Here is a 26935-nt window from a genome sequence, read left to right on the forward strand (position 1 = left end):
TTTAAGGTTCAGGTTTCTGTCTAGGGAGCCTCTTGAAGTTAAGAAATTAGACCACAAGGAGTGTCCATGACAAAATGGTATAATATGAAAGCCCAGCAGTATCGAGCTTGTCCAATGTTTATTGCAGATTATCTAACAAAGGAGAATCCTTAGCTGTTCAGGTCTTGCCTTGCTAGGTGGAGGGAAGCAGAAGAATCACGATTTTCCAAATGTTCTCACCTGACAGACCTAGTGCGTTGGCCATTTTGTCCTTGCTAAACAGTAGCCCCCTTTTTCTCTGTCTCAATTCTTCCCCATTCTCATGAGAATCAGAAGCATCGACTATTGTTCTTGGCAAATAATCCATTGTCTGCTCAGGTCTCAGGAATGAAGAAACAAGGCTGGTTATGCACACAGTTTTAGTTCTTCGTACTCAAGCCTCTACTCTTCACCAGTGCTTTGAAATACAATGGAGGGCATATCTCACTTGTCAAGTTCCTTCTCTGTTTCACAAAACTAGCACTTATGTGTTAGGCTCTGGTCTAGATCTGAGGATGCAATGACCAGCAAGGAAGATAAGGCCCTTGCCCTCCATAACCTGTTTTTACTCTCCCTGGGTGGGGGGGGGAGGGGGAGGGGCCTTGCCAGTTCAAGACAGTTTTCTACACTCACAAAGCTACTCCTCTGATATTCTTCTGAGAATTAGGTAGCATTGTGAACTCTTTCTGCCCTTTTTCTCAATCAGCTCAACATTTTATTAACCTGAAGAGTTTGTTTTGCTCAGCAGAGCTGGAAAATTGAGTATGTACTTCTATTTAGATCATTTATAAAAATATTAAAGAAGGTCAATATCGGCGTAGTGTGTGGGGCTCTCTCTTGTTGCACTTTGTCTTATCTTTAAGCTGAGTCACCTGCCATAGGTTACGTATATAATACACGTTCAATATATTTCTTGTTGATTTGCTGATTGCCTTTCCTTGTCAGGCTAGTTCCCACAATCCCAGGATGACTTGGTGTTTAAATGGCCCTGGATCTGAAATATTGTCAGAGGTCTTTTTTTTTAGGCTAAATAAACCATATGAATTTATTTCTTCTAGTTTTCACGTTTGCCTGCTCAGAGGAGTTACATGATCATTGCTTCCTACCTCAATCCTATTCCTATTCTTCCACTGGTATTTTTGTCTTCAGTGTGCGGTGATATGAAGACTTTGATGCTAAGAGTTTTCAGGTCTCTAAATGAAATGAAGTGATTTGTCTTTTTGGAGTCTGGAAGCCAGTTTCTGTAGCTTTCTGCCAGCTCTGTATCACATTGGCTACTGGTCACACAAGTTTGACTGTTTTGTTCAGGCAGTCCCCAAATTTGCCCTTGAGTTCAACATGTTTATAAATTGCAGCTAATATCACTGATGCTTATTCATGCACATATCATGTGCCAGGACCTGTTCTAGGCACAAAGAGCAGGGTCCCTGTGCTTGGAGAGCTGACATTCTCTCCCGGAGGATAAGACAATAAACAATCAAACAAACAAACACATTACAAACTGAGAACTGCAAACTGTGATGAGGGCTCTGAAGCTAACAGCTAAGGTGGGGTGCTAGAGACACGGGGCCAGGCAGGGAGGAAGAAGCTGGTTCAGATAGCATCTCATCTTTGGTTTAGATAGTGACTTTGGAATGAATATGGCATGATGAGGCAGACACATGATGACCTTGATGAACAATGTTCTTGGCAGAGGAGACCCAGGCACGAGGGCCCTGAGGTTGGATCAGCTGGGTGCTTTATGAAAAATTCACAGATGAATTTCAGCTGGACATCCGTTCCAATCATAACTTCTACTTAATAGCTTTAATAATAACTAGTACTTATGAATCACCAAGTAATATGCGAGATGCTCCACATCCATGAGCACTAGTTGTTAAAATGTAAAGTAGATGAGGGCAGGGATATTTATCTGTTTTGTTCAATGACGTATCCCACATGCACATAGACAGTGCCAATAAATATTTGTGAACTAACTAAGCTTCTGTTGCAACCTTGCAGAGGAAGTAGCACCTCCCAAATTTTAAAGTCCAGAGATGTTACGTTAAGAAGGAGAGTTGGGGTTGGTTTGAGCCTGACACGGTCAAACTTGAAAACCAATACTTTTCCCACTATGCTCTATTCTCCTGTTTGTTCTAGTATGTTCAACCCCACCTGCCTCCGAAGTCTAATCTTGTTAGCGTTTCTCCGAGTCAAGATGAGGGCAGGGGGTTAATTTGGCTTTTCTGTGCTTTCTTGTTCATCAGGAAGCAGTCCCTCGGTGGCCCGATCATTATGTGGTCCCATATATTTCTGCGCTAACTTGCGGCTTCTGTTTTCAAAAAGCTAACTTTTTTTTTTTTTCCCCCCAAAAAGCCAGACCTCAGACGCTGACTGACAAAGCTTGCCCTCTACGAGGTTTTATCTAAATCATGGAATCAGAGCATGGTTCATGCTCTTACATTCAGGTAAATGTAAAGGAGCAGAGAGGAAGGGAACACACATGCCCTGAATACCTGCTATGTGACTCTCTTGTGATGGGCATTTTGTATTTTATGTACAGAACCTAATTTAATTTAAAAATTAATAATTATTATTGCAGAATGGCGATGAGATTTGATCTGGGTTCGGATAGATCTGGATTAAATCCTGGGCTCTAGCACTTAGAAGCTGTATGACTTTAGAAAAGTTACATACTCTCCCTGTTCCTTAGTTTTTTAGTTATACAGTAGGTCTAATGTTATCTACCCTGTAGGCTTATTATGAGGATTAATAAGATAAAACTTGCGTATGCTTGCCTAAAGCCATCATTCAATGAATGTAACTCATCGTAAATTACTATACATTATTGAGTCTCAGATGCCATATATTAAGTACCATTATTTTATGTATCACTAAGAAAAAGTGTTGCCAATTTAACAATCATGCACTATTAATTGAAAGATACATTCTGATGTGATAGATGGTAAAATGTGGGAAAACCTTCATCTTAGAATGGATGAAATATTGTGCATGTTATAGGTTATATAACCCACTAATAATGACAATAAATTAACAAATTACTGAAGCATCTGAGGCAAATCATTGGCTATTGTTTGTAAGTGCCTTAGGAATTGAGTGCTGGCACCTCTCTTTACAGCCTCTCTCAATTATTTGTGACCCTCAAAATCAAAGATTTTTCTTACATCAAGTCAAGCTGTCCCACAACAATTTCAGCCAGATTCTGCTTGTTTATTTCACTCTGCTGACAATAAACAAGTGGTCAGTGTCCTCAGAACACTCATTCTTCTGCTTGTTAACTTACGACTTAAATGACTTTCTTTCAGACTAATTACAATACAATTATCTAGGCCTGCAAAACATCTCACCAATGTAGTGTGCATGAGTTCAGGGAATTAAGAGATTTTAAAAGTTTGCTATTCATTCATTTAAAAATATTTATGGAGAGTGTAAGATATGCTTGGTCTTTTAAAAATATTGAGAATCGGACTTTGAATCTGACAAGGTGTCTGCTTTCATGGAATTTGGAGAAAAACAGGTAATAAACAAAGAAATGATGTTTCAGATAGTAATGAAGTCTATGACAGACATAAAGTAGGATGATGAGCTAGAAAGTGACTGATGCTGAGGCTGTTGTGGGTAGCATGGAAAGGAAATTTCTCTGGAGAGGTTACTATTGAGTAGAGACCTAAATGACTGGGAGGGATGGAAGGGGAGGGATAATATTCAGGTCAGAGGCAACAGCTATTGTAAAGACCCATAAGATATAAATGAGCTTGGAGTATTTACAAAATAGAAAGAAGTGGAGAGTGTAATAAATGTACAGGAGAACAGGGGAAGGAAAGTAGAGAGTAGGCAGAGGCTAGACTATAGTGCGCATTGACAAGGCCAGGGTAAAGAGAGAGGAGTTTATTCTAAATGTAAGAGGAAACCAGCATAGGAGGGTGGTCATTAAACTAGGGAGTGAAAATATCTAATTTGCTTTTTTATTTTTATGATTTCTATGGCTGCAGGGTAGAGAGAGAATTGTGGGGTAGGGGACAGGGGCAAGAATGGAAGCAAGGAGGTCAGTTAGAAAGATGCTACGGAGATCCAGAACAAATCTAAAATATCAGGAGTAGAAATGGAGAGATGCGATCAGATCAGGGTAGATTTGGGAGGTGGAGTTCTTGGGGTATGGATTTCGGAGGGTGAAGAAAGGAGAGAAATCAAAGCTAACTTCTTGACTTTGGGACCGAGCCCCAGAACGAAGGGTCCTGCCACTTACTGAGGTAGGAAAGAACCGGGAGGAGCTCATTCAGGGCGACATCTGTGGTCAGGTTACCACTGAGATGCATATTAGTCATTCAAGTGGAGGGGACAGAAGGTAGCTCTGTGAGTCAGGAGTTCAGAGGAAAAGTCAGAGGTATAAATTTGGGATATTACTTAAAGCTCAAGTGAGATTTTGTAGGCAAGAATGGAGATAGAGTTGAGAAGATGTTTAGAGGAAGAGAAGGAACCCACAAACAGAAGGGCCGCCCATGGGGGTTGATGCTTGGAGAAGATGGTGAGCTTTGAAGATCAACTGGGAGGAGAAAAATAAGCAGAGGACTAAAGACATTGAGGGTCGAGTCCTAACTGCAGAGTGATTGAACTATTTGGCCTGGGATTCTGGTAGACAGACTTTTCCTGGGAGCAATATTGATGATGATCGAAGGAGCAGCTACCTTTCATCTTATAGACCCTGAAACACAGAAAGGTTAAACGACTTCGTCAAGTGACTTGGCCGAGGTGGCAGACGTGATAGAGCTGGAATTTAAATGTGGCTCCAGCATTTGAGCTCCTGACCACCGTACTGTACTGCCTCCACATGGGATCCTTGAGAAGTTTAAATTAAATGGAGGGGAAAAAAGAATGTTTTGTATCAAAGGAGTAGCATGATTGGAACTATGAATTGGCTTACTGAAAAGATATTTTGGGTCAGTTTCGCCATTTGGGTGACAGTGCCATTTTGAAAGAGGCTAGAAACAGTCGTAATGAAAATAAATGTCTAGAACAAAGAGAGCAGGCAGAGTTCATTTTCTTCCTTTTCCTTTCAGGTAGTTCTAAGCAATAAAGGCCACCAACCACTATCCGTACCTGATTAAACAAAAGTAAAAATATTAAAAAAATAAAAAAGGCAGAGAAAAGACCGCAAGAGCAAGTGGCAAGCTTAATCTTTGGTATTTAGAATGATGAAGAGAAGCAATATGTGAAATCCACTTAAAATATGATTTCATGTTCTAATATACATTTTAAATTTATGGGGAACTGACTTCTGCCATTTATTCAGAGAGCAAAAAAATGCATATGCTATGCAGCTGAACTTATCATACCATAATGGGACACCTAGCATTTTTCACAAGTGATTGATCTTCCCCACCCCTTAACAGTTCTTTCCTAACTGTTACGAAAAATGGAATACATTTCAAGCTTCTCTTGAGTTGAATTGAGCAGAAAACCAAAGAAGCCACTAATGGCTGCCAACTTTAGTAAGAAAAAAAAAAGAGATGGGGGTAGGGAGAGTGTCTCCTTCACTTTACAAAAAAAACAGGAGGAAATTTCAACTGGGAGAAACACCCTGGGGGTAGATATGTTAATTGGAATATTCCCCACTAAGGTTAAATAGAACTTAAACACTGTTTGAAGCCTATGTTATATATCCCAAAATACATACTGAACCAGGAGGTAAAGAAACTGGGTTTCATTTCCAGCTGTGTCGTTGATTTGAACAAGTTGTTTAACCTGTCTGTGGAGCTCAGTTTATCTGTCTTTAAAATGAGAAAAAACAGTGTTTGCCTATATCCAACAGAACCAAAAACCAGGTTTCCTATTCGAAGTGCAGAGTTCTATTTAAATTTGAATTTTAAAGTGAATGGATTTTCTTTTTAAAACAAGTTCAGAATCCTGAGAACAGGAGGAAGGAGAAACAGCTGGATGCAGGGGGTGCTTATTTTGTACAAATCCTCCTCTGATTATACAGATGCTAGTGCTAGTTGCCTTCCAGGAGTTCTCGTGGACCTTATAACTTGCACTTCTCCACTAGGGTGACCAACTCAGGGTGTTTGATGTCCTGGGAATGCCCTCAGTCTGGGTCACACCTGGATGGTTGGCCAGCTGAGTTGCATGGAGCCCTGGATCACACTTGCCTTATGTGTTCGTGTGTTCGCATCTAAACCCTGAACTTCACAAGGGCGGAAGTGAAATGTACTGGTCGTTCATGTTCCCTGTGTATTTCTGGCAGTGAGCGTGGGATCCCCATCATGTCCCTCTTGAAAATAGTTTGTTGATTGATTTGTTTCCCAAACGTACCCTATGACCTTTAGCCTTTGCCTTCTGCAAAATATTTGGCCAATTTTAGATGCATTATCACTTTTAATACCTGCGTCCATTGAGGGTGGCAGTGTCTTTCCTATGTACGGCTGAATAAACTGGGTTTCGAAGCAAAGAGTGGTTCACACAAGGCTGTCCATTTTCTAAGTGGCAGACCTTAGACTAGAACCTGCATCTTCAGTGAGTGAAGCCCAGACCCTTTGAAAACATCATGCCACTGCTTGCTTTGTAGGTCTGGAAACCCTTGTCGCACTTGGTGGGCGAGCATCTGATATATTTCTCAAGCTTTAGCTCAAACAGCTACCCCAAGAGGCTTTCCCCAATGCTCTTGCCTGTTGGCATCTCTCTTCTGTTTGAGTCGACATCATTCCGTTTTCCTTTGAGACTTAAGGTTCCCCTGCCTTTTATAATACTGGTTTTCATCTTTATTTCTTACTTTATGTTTCTTGGGTGATTGTATGCTCCTTGAAGGCAGAAATGAGGGCTTCACTCATTTTTGAACTCCTGGGTCCCAAGCGCTCACATAGTCATTCATTCACTTATTCATTCATTCATTCAAGTGTTTAGCAACATCTTGATTGTGCAGGGACGGGACATGCACTTAGCTTGAAGTCAGTGGGAAAATTCGATATTAAAAAACCAAGAGGAAGTCTTCAATCAAGTTGGCCGGCCATGTATCTTGAGTTTTATTCAAGTGCCGCACCATCACAGCTTACAAAAGACTCTTTCCATGGCATTTTCCATAAGTTTTCTTGCATTTTTTTAAAAGCCCCAAAGGTCAGACAATAGAAGCTGTTCAGATTCCATGAATATTAGAAGAAAGTCTTTTGCTCGATTAATTAATTTGACGGGCACTTTTGAGCATCTGCTGTTTGTGGGATGTCAGGTCCAGGTCCGGCGGGAAATTTGAAGATTGTGAAACTCCTGCTCTCCAGAAACTCATGGTCTGGAGCTTCGATCACTGTGAGCTTCACCTTTAGGTGGGCCCCCCAATCGCTGTGGTGAAATGCAGCTTCTGAGTTCACAGGTTGAGGAGAAACACATCATGCAGGTAATGACACTGGACAACTTCCCAGAAGAGATAGGATTCCAATTGGGCTTTGAAGTTTGAATAAAATTAAAAATAACTGTAATTATCAATTTCAGGTGTCTTAGTGGGAAAGATGCCGCCTGAATTTGGGTTTGCAGATTCCTTTTCTTTGCTCCATGATCTTCTTTCTTTTTGAGAAAATCTAGCTTTTCTGAGATAATTTGTCCTATACTCACTTCTCTCTTTCCTCCCTTTTACATATGTTCTCTATTCCCGCCACCCCCCACCGCCCGCCATTTATCATTCAGAGGAATCTGTTTTTGTTTGGCAAGTCCAGCATTCTGCTCTGGGGCCAATGGTTCAGTTTGGTTTCAATTTAATCTTGTTTCCAGGCTCGTAGTGATAGAAACCCTACAGTCCAGCCCATAAAATTCAGATCGCACCACTTCCATTCATCAAGAGTCCACATCAACTCCCATTAATGGAGCACAGGAAATAATATCATTAGGTTTTCATGTAAATGAAGAACATGGGGAAATATTTACAACATTTTATGAAATTTTTGTGGACTAAGCAGTGATTGACGTGTTAATAAACAGCAGAAAAATAATTTGGTTTGCTTTCTAGTTATCCTGGTATTTCCTATTGGAAACCTGTTGTCAACAGGCATATGTCTTCCATGCCCAGTGTACACATGTCTGCTTATAATTGCTATTTATACTTCATTTATAAAGAAATCCTAGAGGAGTATTGGAACACCAATCTGTACCATCTACTTTCATTTTTATTCTGATCAAATCTTCCTGTTACTGAAAAGAGGGGAGGTGCTAATGCTTGATATTTTTTTCAGAGCATGCCATTTTTTTTTTTTTTGAGATGTTATCTAAATTGTTTTATTTTTGAGTGTTGGGAGCCTGGAAAAAATAATTGAATCGTCAGTGTTTGGTGCCAATTCTAATATTCATTGACTAGGTTATTTTCGGTTTACCAGCATTCCTGGTTCTCTTCCATGTGGCCATATAAACAGAGTGATCATATGTTCGGTGTTTGCAAACACTCTGTGCTCCTCTTCAGTACCTTCTCCACATCTGAGCTCCTTTCGCCTCCTGCATCCAAAGTGTCTTCTCTGAAATCAGAGTCAGCGCTATTATTACTGTTGCTAACAATAGCTCATGTCCACAGCAGGGAAGGACAATTAACAAATTCATGAATTGTGTTTGTTTACATGTCTGAGCTCAAGGCTAATTATTTAATTAATGTCTTCTGTCTCGAACAGAAGTGTTAGCACATGGAAGTGTTGCCGAGTGGCAAACAAGGTGAGATTTGAGAAATTCCAACTTATTTGTGTGTATAAATAGACATTTATTCATTGAAGAGCTAGAGTTAGGGTAGGAGTATTTTAATCGCAACGGTTAACTTTGGGAATTCTTGATAGAGAGTTAATGAACTCAGCTAAGGCCTTTTGCAGTTATTGGAAGGTATTTCATAGCTATGACTAATTATTATACTAGTAGTAATAATAATAATAATATTAAGTGGCAAACTATTCAAATATTTCAACAAAGAATCTGTCGCATTTCGTATTGTAGTATTGGACAAATACATCTAATTGATCGTTCACAGCCTCAAAGCCCCAACTCAATCTCCGCCTCTTCTGTGTGCTCCCCAAACTCCTTATTTATATTTTTCATATGGCGCTATACTTTGCACTGTGTAAAAAGTTAGACCCTCTCCTCGTGAGTGTTGACGTGCATCTTGACGTCCCAGCATCACTCACGATGTTTCACGCATTTCAGGTGCTCCGTGAACGTTCGCATGAATACAAGGCTGATTTCCAGAGTTTCACTGATTTTAATACCAGCCAAGGAAATGGTTTGCCTTTAGAGTTGCTGCTTTTTAAATATGTAAGTACAGATAGGAAAGTGAAACACTTACCAGGCTTTCGTAGTCATAATAAAAAGCTTCTTTTTACAATTATCTTTATGTGTTGGGCGGAAGTGGCTTTAAAAGAAGAAAGAAAAACTTGAAGCATCAAGGGTTCCCTCCATTGAGGAGCAATGCTTTTCTTCTTTAGTTTCTTCAGCAAAAGAACAGCATTGGCACCAGGCCCCGCGTTCCCCTCCCTGTGCCTTATTGTCTAAACAAATGAACGAGATGCTTCTGGAGACCACAAACTCTGAGTTTGATGGAATTCGATTATTTCAACCACTTGGCAATTATTCGTTGCTGCCTATGTCTGAGACACTTTGTTAGGTGCTCTTTTAGAGGCTCAGGTGCATACGGGGGTGCGCCGGTGTCCAAGCTGATGATGTGCCCTCTGAAACCATAAGACCTGTGTTCACTCATTCACTGTGTGATCTACGGGCTTTGTTACTGACCACTATGTGCCTCTGCATCCCCATCTGTAGGATGGGGATGGTAATAGCACCTATTTATAGGGTTATTGTAGTGAATAAATGAATGAATGCATATAATCAATAGAAAGAGCTTGGAACAGTGCTTGGCACAAAAATATATAAAATCTATCACCAGTAGATAATAGGAGATATGGATTGTTTGTGTTCCTCTAAAATTTATGTGCTGAAGGCCTAATCTCTTATGTGAGGGTATTTGAAAGTATTTGGGAGGTGATCAGTTCATGAGGGTAGAGTCCCCAGGATGGGATTAGTGTCCTCATAAGAAGAGGAAGTGACGAGCTCTCTTTCTCTCTACCACATGAGGATACAGTAAGAAGGCTGATACCTGCAAAGCAGGAAGAGGGCCCTTACCAAGAACCGAATCTGCCAGCATCTTGACTTTGGACTTCCCAGCCTCTAAAACTCTGACAAAGAAATTTCTGTTCTTTAAGCCACACAGTCTATGGCATTTCATTATAGTAATGTGAGCAAACTAAAACACCAAGGCACACAGTTTGTGGGGGCGGAAGGGAGGAGAGACAAGGTTGAGAAATGCTGAAAGGTCACCTGACATTAGCTAGCAATAGAAATGCTTGTTGGCAGCAACAAGAAGAAATACGAATTTAGGGGACACAGTGCTTACGGCACAACATTGAGGAATGGGAAACTTTTAAAAAGTAGAGGGGATCCCAGAACTGGGAACTACCTGTGAAAACTGCAAGTGGCAAAGCACAAGGCATGTGTGGAACATTCAGGAGCTATGTGAGAATAGAGAGGAGAGGGTGCATGGGGAGGCGGTGGAAAATCAGGATGGGCAAATTGTGGCTAGCAGTACTCAGCGACAGTGTAATGCATAAGGAATGGGCTTCGCAATCAGACTGACTTGTATGTGTGACCTTGGGCATGAGGATGTACCATTCTGAATTTCGGATGTTTCTTCTATAAAATGAGCTTAATTTGCATAAGTCCCAATACTCCAGGTACTCAAAAGTCTCCTACAATTAGCATGTGTTCACCGCCCACTGGAGTTTTCTCAATTGAGGAGTTATACTCCAACGACAGTTTTTTAGAGTTAACTGGCAGGAAAAGCGAAAGGACCTCCTGGTTGTTAAATTTCAAAGAAGTTGGGCTAATTGGGGTTGGTAAAGCCCTCTAGTTTTAATGTGAAGGGTTTAGTCTATGTTGATAGGTTTTCTTCTGAACATCATTTAATCAAAAGCTAAAGTAAGAGGTCTCTCACTCTTGCTCCCATGAGAAGAACAGAAGCTTCAGAGCCACCAAAACGCTTGCTAAAGGAAGTTGGTAGAAGAATAATTCATTAATTTACATTTGTGTAGAGTGCCCTTTTGTGTCCCACCCACATGTCCTTTCTGCGTAGCAAATCCCACAGCAAGTTGGTCTCTACTGACCTTCTTACCTTACTCAATAGTTCCCAAGCACACCATCCTGGGAGCAATTTTTAACCATGGAAACCCAGCCCTATGCAGCTCTTCAGTTCGTGACTGAGGATGAAATAAGATTCTCTCATCTTGTTTGCACTGCTGATTTGTTAGCTCTTTATTGATTAAAGATTGCAATGCACAATTTGTTTTTCATCTTAAGTAAGGATATTCTGTATCTGCCATACTCTCTATGAGTTATTGATTTATTATGATCTGTAAAAACTCTTTTGTTTTAAAAGTTGGGGGCACTCTACATTCTTGAAGGATTTTGGAAGGATAGTCATCCATCCTCTTCCAAATCAATGAAATTCAACTTCTCTCATGAGGTTTGCTGTAACTTAGGGAAAAATTAGATTTAGATTAGGATGACAATAGTCAAGGCTAGGAAGGCCTCTCTTAATTTCTATTATTTCATAAATGGCTTATTGTGGAAGGATCTGTAAATATATACAAGTGCTAAACAAAGCTTCTACTGTGCTCAGCACTTTTTCCCTTTATTTAGAGTGGTGGGCATCATGGCATTTCCATTCTATTTGCAAGCACGTTTTAAGAACATGTGCATCTATTGCACCATTAGTGGACAGCTTGTCTGAGCTCTTACAAACTGCAGAGCCCATTCACATCAGGAAATGTGTGTAAATTGTAAAATATATGAAACCCAAGCCTTTAATGGCAGCAAATTGATTCCCTAAATGAACAAAGCAAATTAGTAACAAAAATGGTAACCCAATAGGCCTTTTTTGCTTTAACCCCAATCTAATTCTGTAGACAGAGATTCTCTTTCACTGCCAACTTATTTTTTATTAGCAGATTGTCATAACAGATGCTAATATTAAAATCTTCTTAAACCTTCAGAATCCAACAACTCATTAATATTGCTTACCTTGGCCTTATCTTTTAGAAATATTGGCTTTAGGAGCAAATAGTGAATTATGGAAGTATGTATGGGTTGCATATCTTCATTATTCTTGATTTACCATGCAAGATGGATAGAGCTAATAATAACTGTACTCATATAGAAAACTCTTGATCAGAACTATTTTATTCTTTAATTCCATGTAGTTGTGAGCATTCTCTGTATTTTGCCAATTTTATTTTTGTCATTGATTTAAGTGTGCTTTTCCTCCTCATTTAAAGATAAGTGCAGTAATAATTTTAATGGGCAATTTTAGTGGGTGAAAGGGAAGATCAACCAATGATTAATATTTGGACACAGCATGACTCGAATGCTGTCTTTGATACTACTGAGCATGTTAGAGTTTTGAATGATAAATCAAGCACATGTGTTTACATTGCATTTGGAGAGGCATTTAGTTTTATGTCATTAATGGGTCATCTCAGGTAATGCTTGAGAATGTCCGTGATTATGAAGAGAAAGTATTTTTTATCAACCTTGATAAACATGTATCGTGTCCATGTCTACATGACAGAAACATTTCTAAAAACGTTTTTTTTTTCTGCGTTGTGCAAATACCTTTAGCTTTGACATGGTGAGCAAATAATGCTTTCCCTCGACTTAGCCTATTTCAACTTAGGATTTATTACAGTCACCAGTTCTGAACCTGAATCCATCCAGGGGATCCCAGGGCTTTCGGCCCATGTTATCCTCTGTTTAGTTCTTAATAATTCTGTGCTGCAATTTGTGTCGATGTGCTAGTTTGTTTTCATCCTGCCGGGAGTTCCTTGAGGTCAGAGACCACGTCTCCCTTATCGTCATATACCCAGAGCATCTGATGGGTGCACAGCACGTAGGGGAGAGAATTCCAGTAGGTGCCACATGGAGTGAGAGGTTACAACTGAGTGTGTAAGGAGGAGTGATTGGTCTACTGGGGCTCAGAGCAGACTTTAAAAAGAAGGTAGGGTTAGAGCAGGGCCACAAAAGGAAGGAGAGAAAACAATTTATGTGGATAGCTCTAAAAACACAGATAAAGGAACAAGATGTCAAATGTGAATGCTCATGCACCTTAGACACAAAATAGGTGTTATAGCCAAGAAAATATTTGTTTGTGAGGCAGGAAAAGACACACGGACTAGTTGAAGTAAAGGGGTGTGTGTGGTGGAGTGAGGGACAGACTCACGGAATTAGGAAGTAAAAACTGATCAGACCTCAGATGAGTTGGAGTTAGGCACCTACTAAGAGTGGAGAGCATCTCTAGAGGTCTATAAGTGGGTGGAGCCTGAATTTTCAAGTTTCTTAAGTACAGAAGTGCCATAGTATCTCTTTCTGGCTTCTCTTTGGCTCAACTGTATTTTAATTGGTGTCTTTCTGCTCATTCATGAGCCAATATGCACACACATCCCAATTTGTTAAGTCCTCACAGTTCTATTGCCCATGAACTCTGTGGCTCTTAGATATTCTCTCAGGAGAATTTGAGCTGATTGGTCACTGGTCAGTCAGTGGATGGTCAAGTTGTGATGTTGTAGTCATTTCTCGTCTAGTTGGCCAAGATTGGGTAAGGCAGCAGGCATGCCCTACTGGAGTGTTTGAGTGATTCAGGTTCTTTAGAAGGATCTATAGGCAGGGCAGACAATGAAACATGCCCAGCACAAGAAAGGCCCAGGGAAGAGCCCTCTCAAGTGTTTAAAGGCTTTGACGTGCGCCCCAAGTTGAGAGGGCTGGTATGAATACTTGGCGTCGTCTGCTCCGATGCTGGAATCTGGGAAACAGCCCCTTTCTTGAAGAGCCTGATCCTCTGGTTGGAGTATGGGCCCAAGGACCCATGTGGCGTGGACCTCTATGCCAGGCTCTGCTTCCTTCCCTCTGCCTCTCCTTTCCTCTTTACTTCTCTTGTGCTGGATTAGGTTGGGGCTGATAGAAATGTAAGGAGGAGTGACAATTGTGTCGTTAGGACAGGAAATTAAAACCCAGAACTGTCACCTCAAAGGCAGGGTATCTGGTTGCCTGAATCAGTTTTCTAAAAGCAGATCATTCATTCAATATTCAACAAGTACTTATCGAGTAGTTAGCCTGTGGGCAAGTGCCGTTCCAGGCATGGGGACTGTGGTGATGAATGTGACAGATATGTTCCTGACCTCATGGAACTTATATTCTAATGGGAGGAGCCAGGTCATAAAGATGAAAAACAGTAAGATAATATTAGGCAATAAGAGCTGTAAAAACAATAACAGGGAAATGGGCTGGAGAGCCACTGGCAATGTCTCTTCGGATAAGACCTCTTTGATGAGGGGACCCTGTCAGGAGGTGCTAAGGTCCTTTGCATGAGCGTGTCCCTGGTGCCCTGTTCCAATTAGCTCCAGTCCCAGCTACTCTTAAGGTCCAATGTTGATCACTGTATTGATTTCATCTTTCAGGCTTCATTTAGGCTGCATACAGCCTGTCTGCTAATAATGGTTCACCTCTGGGAAAATGTTGATGCTGTTAGGTTCTTCAATAGGCACCCACTTTATACTGTGGTCGTGATTTAATACTGGCGTTTGCTATAGTTCTTTGGTTCAGTGTTTTAATGGACTGATAATCAGAGAGGTCCTCTTTTGAAGAAAATTTCTTTGGTCCATACTCGGAAAATCTGACCTAGCGTATCCCATCTTGGAGATTCAGGGGACACATTAACACTTATACCACATTAGAAATTTCGAGGCAAAACAAATCTGTTTAACTCTCTTTAATTCACAGTCCCAAACTTGTTTGGCCATGAGGCTACTTTTGGGGCATAATACCAAATGGTTGTTCTGGGCATGTATGCATGAAAATGCTCATTGGTCCTGCATCTCCCAACATTGAAATATAAGGCTCGGAGAAAGCCCCACATACTTGTGGAAGTTCAAGCACATTATCACTCACTTACAGGCACTAATGACTCCCATAATGTAGTGAAGTTTAGCATAAATAGGCTCATCATTAACGTTGATGGCAGAAGTATAAACAAGGCCCACACTATTAAATTTGTGTTTGTTCATTATGCATCTGGAATTACCTTCCTGTCTCTAGCTGTCTCATACTGGGTGTTTATAAAACTAAGTGGAAGGCGCTACTATTTTTGTTTCTCAGTGAGTTGATTTTTTTAACGTTGCCCATCTACAAATGATTTATCAAAGCAAGAAAGGGTGGATTTTGGCTTTTCCAAGATGGCATCTGGCATTCCGGTCATAAGGCCTTTCAGAACATCACTATTTTATAGGAAAACTCACAAAAACAAACCGAAAAACAGCAGTAGATTAAGGGTCCGAGGGTGTGACCGTGGGAAGGAAGACACTTAGACATGCTGAATCCTTGTGCCATTATCTGATGGTAGAGATGGTAGAAGCAGCATTATCTACCATGGAGGGTGGCACTGAGCACCATGCTCTCACCAGCACAGGGTGGGTTTGGAGCCAGGCTGGCTGGTTGTGGTTGCTGGTATTGGCCAAAGGACTTTGGGCAAAGTACTTCATCTCTTCCTTCCTCTACAAAGAGAAGATGATAACAGAGGAATCGTGAGGATTAACTGTGTAAACACTAGGCCTCTGCCTGCTGTGTGTGTGTGTGTGCATTAAATAAACACTAGGTTTTACACAAAACAGATGTACCTGCTAGTGTAGAAAAGTGTGGAGTCATGCAAGATATTAATTATTCCAGCTCTCAAAGATCCAGAGACTAAAAGTAAAAAGAAACTAGAAACACGTTTATTGCATTCACAGAGCTTGTGAGTGGAAACATGCATGTCCCTGGCTGAGCTACAAAATCACAGTTCGGTTATTTTGCCAAATGTCAGCATCAGAGGATGGCTAACATTTATTTGTACAGTGCGTCTATTTTGTAGGGATGCCGGCTCCGTCCTTCTAGCATCTAGATTAGGTGACAATGAAGGTTTGAAGGACAGATAGAAAGGGAGGAAGTGGAAAGAGAGGGAACAGGCTAACGGGGTAAGAAGGAAGGGATGTGGGTGCCCTTCCCGAGTCTCTCTCATTCTGCATTGGCCTCACCGTCTGACCTCAGCTTTAAAGCAAGGAGCAGGCTTGCCCTGGTCTACATCCAAGGCTAGCAACAGTACGGACAATGGTCCTTGAGTGTTTGCCAGTGTCAGCTTGCAAATCTGTATATGGAAACTCCAAGGCTCTATGAACTCCCTCTTTCTTTTGAAACCCAGCGTCAGCATCACTTCCTCTGGGAAATTGTCCTTAAAGATATTAAGCACACCTTTCCCTATTTCTTAATCACAGATGTGTATCTACTTCCCTTAGAGTGTTCCTTAGGCCACCAAGTATCCGGGACAATAATACACACCTTTGTGAAGTTAACATTGGGAATTACATACACGGGCATGAGCGAGAGTCTTGAACATTTGTGACTTTAAGGAGTTAACACCTGCCCAACCTGTTTGCTAAAATACATATGAATCAGCACATGACTCAGTTGTGCAGACACTTCCTTGGGACACTGCACACTGCGATTGTTTGACTCTCTGTCTCACTAAATAGGCTGTAAGCTCCTTCAGGGGAAACTTTCTTCCATCTCTGTACCTTTACCTATCAGCACAGAGTCAGCACAGAACATGTGGTCCATAGGGGCTGGTCGAGTGTGAATATGAATGTGAATAAGTGAAAAGCGTGTATATTCATTGTTCAGTCAAAAGCGTGCTAGAGAAAACCAGTTTAGCTGCTATTTTTGCTTGAAGCTTGCAGCAAACTTGGAGTAAGACTGCCAGGTTCCTGAAATTCATCACTGGCTCTTTCCCAACTTGCTGTAATGCCAAGTGGGAGTTCCGAGATCCTGGTTTTGTTTCTGAGTTGACTTAAGCCTTCCTGAGAGAAAGGACCATTTCCGTGTTTTTTATAACCTTATTCCTAGCACAGCGGCTTGCACATAATAGTTAATAAGTGCTTGTTGAATGAATAAGTGATCAAAATACTTGAGTCATATAACCAAGTAAGACTACACACACACATAGGCACACATACACATACATGTGCATTATAATACACATATATTGTGTTCACACCATCTCATGCTATTCTAATTTATATTTCCTCATTTATTTCCATTCCACAAATAGGCCTTTATCTTCTGTCCCCAAACAGGCGTCTTTCCTGCCTCAGGGCCTTTGCATATGCTAGTCTCTCATTTAGAAAGTTCTAGCTACTCTTGCATGGTCAGCTCTTTTGATTCTTTTAGGCTCGATCTAACTTACCTCCTTACTGAGATTTTCCTTCACCACTTTCTCCTAAACCTGTTATTCCCTATCTCAGCTGTTGTTTGATTCTTCACAGCACACGTCACAACTTGCGATAGTTTTTGCCTATTTCCTGTTATGTATAATGCCCTTCTCTCTATTAGAATGTCAGTTCAGGCGACAAAGGCTTCTATCTGTCTGTGCACCATTATATATCCGGTGCCCAGTCTGTAGTAGATTCTCCATACACATATAAACATTTGCTGAATGAACAATTGAAGGAATTGAAAATAAGGGAACAAAAATCACTTTTAATCTTCATAATTCTCCCTCCTCGCCCCCCAAAACCTACCATTAACCTTTTCTGGTATATTCTATTTTTAAAAGATACATATTCTATATAGGTTTTTAACATATATATAAACATAGATATAAACATATATATAAACATAGATTTGCCCAATACTGAAAGTTTTCATACTTGCCTTTTCCCCACATAATACTATATTTTCCCGCTTTCTCCATGTTGCTATTACTAACCCTTTATTAGAGTCGCAGTGGCCCCTTTCCTGGTCCTTGACCATACCATGCTGCAGCCTCAGGGCCTTTGCACACCCCACTTCATCTGTCCGGAATGCTCTTCCTTCGGATATCCACGTGACCAACGCCCTCATCTCCGTTAGGTCTTCTTCAGCTGTTCAACTACTACCTTCTCTGAGAGATCTTCCCAGATTGCCTGCTCCCCACTTTAAATTACAAGCCCAGCACTCGTCTTCCTCTCTTCCCTGCTTTGTTTTTCTCCATGCTCCTCATCACTGTTTGATATGATACACATTTGACTGACTGACTTATTAGCGCCCCATTTCTTACATTCTTAAAACGTAAGTTCCATGAGAGTATGGATTTTTTTTCTGTTTTCTTCTTTGCTGCATTCCTGGTGCCTAAAACAGTGCCTGGAATGCTTTTTTTGATGTTGGTCTCAATAAATCTTTGCTGAATGAATTACTCCTCAACGCCATCATTTCAGGTGGTTGGACGATGTGGGTCATGATGATTTCATATGTTGGGTGAGTGTAATATTATGCGCTGACTCTCTTAGAATAGAACACTATTATAGAAGTTAAGGAGTTATTGAGCACTTCAGAAAAAGGGCACAAATTAGTTTTTTGAGTGATCATATTTAGCATGATGTCATGGTTTTTGAGCCACTGTTTGGTAGCAGATTTTATGCCCCGATTAGAAGCATGGTCCCTTTTCTTGGTTGCTGTTCTTAGAACCTATCGACCTGTGGTGTTTTATTTTCACTGAAGAAAACAGAATGTTTCTTTCTTTGCTTCAAATGGTCACGTCTTTAGATCCCGAAGCAAGAGATACAGCCCATTCTCTCAGGAGTCCAAACGCGGCAACATATTTTGCCTTCAAGCAAGTAAGATGTGCCATAAAAACAAGCAACTTTCCTTTACCGATCCATCTCTCATTTGAAGTTTCAATGCCTCGGTAGTCATTTTGACAAGATAGTTAGTAGTACAGTAGTATAGTGGAGGCGGGGAACATGCACCATTTTTTCCCAGGACCTCTTGCTTTTGCTTGATGAAGTAAGTCCTTAGATCCCATATTCTTTACCTCTAGCTACTTTGCTTGAAGTCTCTGCAGGTCCCTCTGAGAAATGCATAATTTGACTTAGCCAGTTAGTAAACCCCAGATCTGGGGTCAAACTACATCAGCCCAGCAATTCTTGGGCACAGGGTCAACGCCGAAGATGTTGGAGGGACTTCACATCTATCTGCGACAGCTGTGTAGATGCTTGCAGCAATGCATTCTCTGAGGGGTGGGCAAGCTCAGGATAGAACGTGTGGACTCAGAGGCCAGTTGGCCGTGGTCTTGCTCTCTGTGCCTCTTCAATGTGCCCCATCATCTTGTCAACCAGAGAAGGCATTTCGTCAGAGTTACGCTGACGTTCTTTTGGAGCGAGGGGTTTTGCCTGCTCCTTGTTTCCTCACTTGGATCCCTAACTCGCTGCTCTAAAGATCCCGGCTCAGCATCTTTCGGTGTCTCTAATGGCTGTTTGAAGCCTGTGTTTAGTGAGTAGCCTTCCCTAGAGTTCTCCCACTCTTATGAGTCCTTTTGTTATCTGGAGAATTATTCGATATGGTTCGGAGGAGAAAGAACGATAAGTCTGTATTGCCAAGGACACTCATCATCATTTTGGGATGGGACGATCTCTATCTTTGCTTTCTTTGGGGTGGTTCCAGGTGGGAAGGGGGCAGAGTCTCCGACTACTCTAAGATATGGTATCTTTTGGTGGTTTTTGAAGATAAGTATGTTCATCAGGAACTAGGGGTTTGAAAGAATCCACTTAAATCATACTTCTCTCAGGTGCGTGAGCACAAAGAAAGAGACTCGCCTGTCTTTGTTTCCCTTTTCATCAGCAGAATCCTATATTTAGACCATTGGCCTATAATTCAGCTTCCCTTACGACCAGGTCCTAGCATTCCTTTTAGGAATTTCTAGAGCCATTAATGAATGGTATGTGGCTAAGTTGAGGGCATACTGTATTATCTCAATCCTCTTCTGGCAACACATACATTTGAGGAACATGCTCTTTTCAGAAAGTTTCCAGAGTAGCATTGTCCGATGATCAGGTCATGAAATCACAGATCCGAGGCTTTGTTGTGAACAAAAGAAATTCCCTGTTATTTTCTCAAGGCAACACGATTACAGGGCCCGTGATCAGACAGGTGACCCAAGATGGATGTCTTCCTGAATGTGGTTCAAGTTTATCTGTCCCTGTCCCCAACTTTATCTCTGACAGTGCCCTTTGCATTTGAAGATGACATGCCTGTTGGATTTATTTCCAGTCCTGTCCTCCGCCATGTTCTGTATTCTCCCTCGGTGCCGTGCTGAGGGCGAATCATTTTCTCACCCATGCCTTAGCAGTCCAGTGTCTCACACAGCCAGATGGCAGGCAGGCATCGTGGGCAGCTTTTGGCCCCTGACCGAGTGACACTCTCCACATGACCTCTGGAGTGGCAGGCAGAAGATGGGTCTGTCTCTGCTTGGTGCCTGGAGGTATCCCAGCCCTTTCCCATTCTCCACTGGGAAGCAGCAAACCCGTTTTTGTTTGTTTGTTTGTTTGTTTGTTGGAGAAGCTTCCAGTTGGGTTTTCAGATGACCTTGTTTCAGAGATGCTGCCTTTCAGGTTTAATCCTGTGGATGATTGAGTAGTAATGGACCAGAGTTTTACAGCCTCCCTTTTTGGTGTGCTCAGTTCCAGCATTTAAGCTCACAAATGAGCACTTCCCTGTGAGTCACTGAGTGTGCAGTTTGCCTGATGCTTGTGTTCAAATGCTTATTACTTGTGAGAAGGAAGAAAGTGCGCCCTCTTGTGGGGCACGCACACGATCCTTTCATACACTATCAAGAGTCCCGAGGCCATGAGAAAGGAAAACATGTCGGGGTGACAGCAAGCAGGGATCTGCATGTTGGGATTTTGTTCATTCTCACTCAATAGGATCCCTGGGAAGATACGACATCAATTAATAGCAAAAAGTCTGTTTTTCTCCCCACTTAAACTCTATAGAAAAGAGAGCGATGTTTACCCCAGCAATCCATATTTTGCACTTAGCGTCATTAATGTCAGTTGATGTTTTAAAAATCACCATTTAGCAAAATTCACTAGTAAACACGTGGAATTAAAAGTTTCTGATGGTGGAGAAAAAACAACTTTGCAACTTGCTTTTTTTGAAATAGCTTAACCCGCTTTGCATCGACCATCGATTCAGGAGAAGAACGATGGCCCTGGGGAGCCCCATGGAGTGACGAGGAGGTATTTCTCACAGCAAGCAGCTTCTCTGGGTAGAGCAAGTATACGCCTGAACACCGTTGTTAGAAGCATTGGATCGAGGCCACGGATTGTCTTGTAGGTTAAAGGAGTAGACTCAAAACCAGTACCCTCGTGTAATAGACAACTGCAGGTGGGGGGAAGTGTATTCATAGGCACACACTAGGATCTTTGCATTGACACAGTCTCTCATGATGTTTTCAGCTGAATTGAGTCAGCAGGCTAAAGGGAGAGCTGACCGGTTTCATGGCCAAAGGCCCGGGCTGTTGTGAGGAGAGAGACAATTCTAGTCTTTCACTTCTTAACGAGAACAAGCAGGAACTGAATCCTGTTAGGCCTGGTAAGATTTATGATTTGCAAAGGAGAATGCATTTTGTGTAAGCAAGCTGGTTATTCCCAGGCACATACTTTGGGATTTCACCAGGAACAACCAGAGGCACCAAAACAAACAGCCCTGAAGGATTTGTGAACAGGAAGCATGCCTCCCCTTGTTGACCTTAACTTATATGTTGAGTAAACAAGTCTCTGTTCTGTATACCCTGGTGTATCTAAGGCAGCCTCTAATTTCACTGCAATTGGACAGCGTCCAATTGTCCCTTTGGTTCTGGTTCGTAAAACTGCCAAGAATTGGAGGTTGAGAGAGACCTGACTTAACTAGAGAAACTGAATTGGAACAGGCTGTGGGTAGAAACGTACATTCTCAGGGCCGGGGCGAGTTACCTGACCTTCCGGGGGGATTAAGAGGGGCACACATGACTTGGTGGCCCTGTCCGACTGCAGCGTAAGTGCTAACCTGGCAGTATGTTTGTTGTTCTAACTTTTAGATGTCTCGTAGCTGGTTTAATCTGGCGATGTGGGCCGTGGGTGTGCACAGTCATACACTCAGAATCTTGGGTTCCACACTCACCCTGGCCTTCTGGTGCCCTGGTTTTATCTTTGGCATGAAGCTCCTCAGATGCTTGCATAACGATCTATGAACATGACTGAGAAAGGTTTTCACAGTTACGTCAGATGGCTTTGCGAGGGCGGGGAGCGGTAGTTAGGGACTGGGTTAGTATTCATCACACGATTGCCAGGTGGCTTTGTCTGTATATGAGGGGGAAATGGGTTAGACATCGCTTTATTGTTTGGATAGCATCAGAGAAGGGATTTTTGAAAAAGCTGTTTTCTTGTACTCAGTGATCTTCCGTTGACCCCAGGCTCGTGGCTTAGAAACATTGATGCTATGTAGAGATATGAATCTGCCCTTGGCCAGAAGCCAGACGTGTCATCTAGGCCTTTAGTTTGGTGTGATTCCCTTACACCTACTGTGCTTCCGTTTCCTTGCGGGAGGCAGTATGGTCCAGGAGACCAGGCGCGGACTGAGAGCTGGGTCTCTGAATTTGAGAAGGTGACTGACTTCCTCCTTCCTCACTTACTATTCCATCTTTAGGCAACTCATCTTAATTGATCTGTTTCTATTTGTGCGTCTGTATAATGGGGTCGGGGGGAGCGGAATGGGAACCAGCTTTCTCCGAGGCCTGTGCTGTGGTGAGCAGCGATTTCATCTGCTGCCATGTCAAAGTACCACAGAGTGACTGGCTTAAACAACGGAAATTTATTTTCTCACAGTTCCGGAGGCTGGAAGTCTGAAACCAAGGTGTCGGCAGGCTTGGTTCCATTCCGAGGCCTCGCTCCTTGACTTGAAGATGACGGTCTTTTCTTTGTGTCTTCACATGGTCTTTCCCCTGTGTGAATCTGTATCGAATTCTCTTATTATGAGGATGCCAATCATACTGAATCAGCCCCCCCTCCCATATATCCTCATTTTACCTTAATTATTTCTCTATAGGCTTTATCTCCAAATAGAGACACATTCTGAGGTTCTGGGGGTCAGGACTTCAATTTATGATATTTTGGGGCGGGGAGGGAGGGCAAAGTAGGGTGGGGACACAGTTCAGCCCATACATAATACGACCCTTCTGAGGTGGGTCTAATATGACAGTTTTTAGGTGAGAAAGCAGACCGAAAAGAACTGTTCAGCCTTACGCGGAGAGAAGCGGAGCCAGGACTCGAGTTCCTCTCTGATTCCTCGTTCTGTGCTCTATGTCGTTTCTCTGTTTTTGCCGAAGCAGACCTCCCTCCTGAGGACAGTTGCTACAATGACTTCTCAAGTGCGCTGTTTCGTCTCTGACTCTGACTTCCCGAAGAAGGTTGGATAACGTTGAGTTTGCTTGTCTTACTCTCAAACCATGGGATTTAATTATGTTGTTCGCATGTTTGATAACACACCATAACTCAGAGCCTTCCTGTGCTCCATCAGAAATCCAACTATAGGAACATGAATTCTAGAATTTAAAAGATCATTCTTTGCAAAAATGGAAAATGGAGTTATCACCTTTGAATCAACTCTTGAAAGCTTGTGTTTCACAGAATAAATACTCATTGACCTGGTTGACTATACCCTTCATAACCTTAAAACAGTTCAATTAAGTGCAAGTACTGTGGCTCCATATGTTGGCTGGATGCAAGGTGCCAATATTTCGACACTGCTTTCTCATTAAAACGATCAGGGCATAAGCCTGGAAGATTCCAGTGTGTGCCTCACCTGGGACCTCCCCAAGGGGAAACGTGCCTGCCAAGCAAACCAGAAATAGCGTCAGAGAGGAAGCACACCCCCTCTGCCGACTCCCCTCCTGGATCGAGTCATTAATGAGCACTTTTTACCCTTGGCAGGACCAGGTAAGTTTGAGAAGTGTACCTCCTGTGGTGTTGAAACGCATTCCAGTTACTCCCATGATAGCGATGCATGAAGCATCAACATATTGACCCCCCCAGAGTATATATTAAATTCTGAAGGATTAATCAAAACTGCACCATGTTGTGTGCAATTAAACCCTTGAAAGGCAAAATAAATTTGCTAGAGCAGGAGCAGCTCTCATACCACTTCTAGCCGGAAATGAGGCATTTTTCAGTTCTAACAGATAAATTTTTGCTCAGGCGCATTTTTCAGGAGGTGGGATGGGTCAGAAGGAGGCATCTGCAAAATATTTTATGGATGAGAGGAGAACAGAGAGTCAAGCTCTTCTACTGTTACCCTTTGGAACTGGGCAAACACGGAGCAAAATCCTTCCATCGGAAGGAGCACTGGATTGTGTCATTTTTCTTATAAGAGGCCAAGCGTCAGAGAGTTGTCTCAGGAATAATGGAGAGAATAGAAGCTCAGCTGTCTATTAAGGCCCTTCATGGCCATGGGAGTCCCCTGCAAGGTGGGCCACAGGGAAGGATGACTCTGTTCACTTAGCCATCCATGTTCCTGCATTAATGAAGATGACAGTTTGGTGTGCATTTCCAAACGAAGTGAACAAAGCCCTGGAGCAAACCCTTTTTGGAGAAAAAAGAGAGTCTTGGAGAAAACCGAGTTACCTCTGCTCTCCCATATAAATATTCTGGCGGCGCCAAGTTGCACATTGTGTAGCCATTTTAGTTTTTGTATATATTTTTTAAAGAGTCAATTAGAATCTATTGCAAGGAGCTAGGAAGCTGTATTTTTAGTTCACTAAGGAGTGAAAAAGGAAGAGTTTGTCACTGGATTGCCCTGGAGTGACACGTGATAGTCAAGGAGACACAGAAACAGTGCTTCCGAGCTGGACTCATGAAGAAGAATCAGAGCGATGTGTGGTTTGCGGGAAGGGGAGTTCAGAGGTTAAAATAACCCTAATGAAGGCATGAGTGAGACCAGAATTACATTTTTCTTTGTCCACTTTTGACAATAAGTTTCCTGTGCTAGCCAAAGTGCCAAGGCTTAAGAGAAACAAGGATGGAGAGCTGCTAATGACACGAATTTGTCCTCATGTCTCCTGTTCCACCGGAAAAAAAAAAAAAATTAGATGCCTAAGTTGCTCCCATAAATTATCCAAAATTGTATTCATTGCAAGAAAAATATTATGTAGAATGATGTGAAATCTTTGAATTAATAAATTCAGAAGCTCTCGCTGTGGTAAATGTAGCAATTAGAAAAATAAGGGTAATGTGCTTAATTTATACAAAGCACATTTGTTTTTTTCCCCCAAAAGTTCAGAAATAAATTTTATTGGGAGCTGCATTGAAAACTCTCATGACATCTGGAATATGGAGATATAATTGCTGATTCAATGGCATTGCGAACACGCAAACATATTTCCTTGGTGAAATGTCAAAAAGGCAGCAATCAAAATGAAGCGTTTAAGCATTAAAATGAAGAAATGATGACTGGGTTGATTTGTAAACATTTATCTCTAACCTTACTTTATGAAAAAGAAGGAATAAGTTTAGGAATGTATTGGCAAATTTGCACATTCTAAGTCCTCGGTATCGTGAGGGTACGGAAGTCTCGAGATGCATGGTGGGTTCAATCAAAATTTGTATTTCCCTAAATCCTGAAAACCCCACGTGGCTTTTTATGTGGGGTTTATTGCACTTTCTTGAAAAGAAAGATCTCAAGGGGATTAGGGAAGGAATGGCTTATTTTGCACCCCCAGTTTAGTTATTCTGATAAGGAACTTTTCTCTGTCTTGGAATGATCACTTTTTAATGTGTATTGGAGTCATTTACGTGTCCTGAAATGTTGGTTGTTGACCATGTTAACTTTGACCTGTGTTATTGAGTAAGCTCGGTCAGGCGTTTCTGTGTCATCGAACTCTGGCCTGACCGTGAGAACCCACAGGTAGCTGTTCATGTGCTCTGACTATATTCTGAAGAGGCTGTTATGATTCAGAATACACCTCAAGTGCATCCTGCTTTTGGTAGAAGAAGCACCTAACAACTGTTAACTGGGGCATTCACTGTAAAACCAAAACGTGTCAAGCCACCTCACAACGGCAAATAAACTAGTTGCTGAAATGATGTTCCTTTGTGCTTGCTTATACAAACCTCTGCCATTTAGGGAAACAGTCCAGAAATTACTTTGTAAGGAAGGTGGGTGGAGTGGGGATTGTTAAATCTGCAAAATCCCCCATCTAGGGAGACACTCATGGTGATCTTGGTCATGAAATGAGTAATCTCTCCCCAGTGAATATAGCTTCAGAGTCCTATAATATGCCAATCATATACCATGAAACCCCTCTTCAACAAAGTCCTGTAAAAGAAATAAAACCTGCTTGAGGAGCACAGTTGTCTTTCCCAAAGGCAATGCATTTGTAAGGTCTCCACTGTATTGTGCTTGCAAATAACATTTATTTCTGTAGTGTAAATATGCAAGAGTTCATTTTAATAAAAAGTAAGTCCTAAAATAAGATAAAACCCATGACTAGACTTGCATTTGAAGATCTAGAGTATATTCATCTGCTGGTTTTCGGTATAAATATTCATTGGTTTTGAGCTCTCAGGTGTTGGAACTTTTAATCTGCATTCAGATGGAGGTGCTTTAATCAGGGAGTTCATAAAAGTCTGCAACTTTCCCCCCAAGAATTAAAAAAAAAAAACAGAATAACATAGAATAGTGGGTGCTAGGGCTTCAAATAACCTACCACGCTGAACTTTATGGCTGGGGGTGGGGGAAGTAAACACCAAATGCCATTTTGTGCCATAATATCAATATTCTATTAAAAAAAAAAAATCTCTCACCGTTAGACCGAAAAGTTTCAAAAATCTGTCATTTGACTGCAGTCTTCAAAGATGACTGATAATGGGTAAAAAAAAAAAAAAAAAAAATCCCATAGCATCTGTTTACCATGTACGCACACAAACCGTTAGGAATGTTTTTAAATGTCAGCAGTAATGTATGCGTGTGTATTAGCCATCACGGAGTA

At 41.6% G+C, this 26935-nt stretch overlaps 1 protein-coding gene across 2 annotated transcripts in view; it reads left to right on the forward strand.

Annotated features, from left to right (window-relative positions):
* The window catches only part of PPARGC1A (PPARG coactivator 1 alpha), a 598261-nt gene that overhangs the window by 251690 nt on the left and 319636 nt on the right, over nucleotides 1-26935 (forward strand). The window lies entirely within an intron of this gene.

This window comes from Pteropus alecto, unplaced genomic scaffold, assembly GCF_000325575.1.
Source record: "Pteropus alecto unplaced genomic scaffold, ASM32557v1 scaffold5, whole genome shotgun sequence".
Lineage (NCBI taxonomy): Eukaryota > Metazoa > Chordata > Mammalia > Chiroptera > Pteropodidae > Pteropus > Pteropus alecto.